The 2,297-nt window shown below is 30.1% G+C and overlaps 1 protein-coding gene across 1 annotated transcript in view; it reads right to left on the bottom strand.

Annotated features, from left to right (window-relative positions):
- Nucleotides 1-2,297, bottom strand: part of LOC108783050 (uncharacterized) — a 19,095-nt gene that overhangs the window by 1,136 nt on the left and 15,662 nt on the right. The window lies entirely within an intron of this gene.

Genomic DNA, 2,297 nt, shown 5'->3' with positions numbered 1-2,297 from the left:
GAAATTAAAACTTTTACCTTGAATTTCAAGGTCAAATGTTAATTTTTTGGAAAAACTTTTACCACTATCGTATAGCGCAGAAAAAGACCATTAAAAATCATTACTTATATGTTAACTTTTATGCATCATACTTATAAATATAATAAATTGAAAAAAAACATTTTAAAAAAAGTCAAAATTTTTTAACTCTTTAAAACTCAAAAAATAGTTTATCAAATTCAAAAATACTTGATGTTTAGACTTTCACTAACAATAACAACATTTCAGTAAAGTTTTGACCAAATTGGAAAACTTTTATTTTTTAGTCAGGACATTTCAGGAATTTTGCCCCATATATATATATACATCGTGGATATATATATATGTACATTAGATTATAAAAATAAGTTATTTGATTACAGAGTGCATTGCCATTGACTATATATTTTATATGTTTATAATTATAAACATCTTTATATATTTTATATTCTGTATTGTTATGTATTTTATAATCTGTATTTTTATATATTTTATAATCTGTATTTTTATTAATAAAATAATTTAATTATTAACAAGTAAATAGAAAGTTTTTCTTAATTTATTATTTCATCATATTCAAATATGCTGCGCTTGGAAGGAAATTACAACAGCAACGATTGGCGCACCATATTCTTTCTTAGCCAATGAGAATGACGACATCTTTAGCCGGACTCCCTATTATAGGGTCTCTAAGATAGGCTTGCCACGCTCTTACAAGACAGACTGTATACGATAAAGTTTTGTAATATCCAAAAAACTAAATGAAGAGAATTTATGATAACACATATTTCTTTCTTGAAAGAAAAACTTTTCATGATTTAATAAAAGCACCATATATTTTATAGCGCAACAAATGCATAATGTAATTAATAAAGTGAATTGGACAAATCAACCAGCGTTTCCGTAACACAATATTCGTTTAATATTGCGATAAATGGTATTAACAATATTAATTTAAGCGCAATTTTTTATTATTTTATACAAATTGATGTTTGCATTTATTACAGACATGATACACCTACATATATTAACACCTGAGTTATTGGTATATGAAGGACTAGAAAACATACGTAAATAGAAAATCTTGCTGAAATATATGCACTTTTTGATAGTTAGCGCAGTGAAATCAATATCGTGCAATAGGAAACCGATGTTCTTATTACCTTAAAAAATATTTATTATATTCAACACATTAATTTTTTGTTAGTAAAGTGCACGGATATGTTGGTAATTTTATTTTATAACGCGCGATACATTTCCGCGTTTATACCTTATTAAAACCTTCCAAATTGATAACATATAATTTTGCGATTGTTATTTGGGAGGCTTTCTGGCTTCTCGTGATTAGAAACAGCAATAACTTTTGTACCTTTACAGATGCATTATACCATATTCCAGCATAACTGCAACAAAATATACCACAAAAGAATATTTCTTTCGAATTCTAAGTAATTTTATTATATCTTACGCTGCTATTGAGACCTCAATGCTGTGATCAGCCACTTTTTGCCCGGTCCAACTATTAAAAAATAATCGGCAACTTTGCATAAGTACCAGAGCTACATATCGCATAATTTCAGACGATCCCATTCGAATTATGATCTGCAACAATATTGCTTGTTTAAAAATATTTTCAACAATAATTAATAATAAAAAGATGAAACAACCTAACTTCCGTGCGGACTAGCTCGCCGGAATTATAAGAGTCGCCATAAGAGGTTTGCTCGGAGAGAGGAGATGTAGAAATAAAAAAAAAAAACGTAAATTAGATTTAGAGACACGGTAGTGTCTCGGCGCTAAGACAAGCGCGCGACACTGCCGTGCCTCCTTTACGCGAAACTGAGAATTTTTCGGAGTCGAGATGATCAGATCTCAGTAACGGCTGAACCGATCAAGTTCTACATACGCTCAATCGACAGGAAATACTTAAATTGTATAATAAAAGTGCTTTCATTTTTTTTCTATGTGCCCTACGAGCGGAGATATCGCGACGCAAAGTCCGGATCTGTGAAATTTCACGTTTTATTTTTAAGATACGTCGTCGTCGTCGTCATCAACGTCGCCTATCAGAGAAAATGTCCATCTCGTTTTTTTGATAATAGAGGGCCTTTGACTTTATGTGTTATCTCACTCTATCTATCATCTCACTCTATCTATCTATATCTAACCAGCAGACCAGTGTTGCATGGTGTATGACATATGACGCGCGCGCGATTTTAACCTTACAATTAAAAATAAAATACTATTCAATATAATATAAAATATTTATTAATAATATA

This window comes from Cyphomyrmex costatus, unplaced genomic scaffold (assembly GCF_001594065.2).
Source record: "Cyphomyrmex costatus isolate MS0001 unplaced genomic scaffold, Ccosl1.0 scaffold1407, whole genome shotgun sequence".
NCBI lineage: Eukaryota > Metazoa > Arthropoda > Insecta > Hymenoptera > Formicidae > Cyphomyrmex > Cyphomyrmex costatus.
The sequence above is the reverse complement of the archived record's forward strand: the minus strand, read 5'-3'. Positions and strand labels throughout refer to the sequence as shown.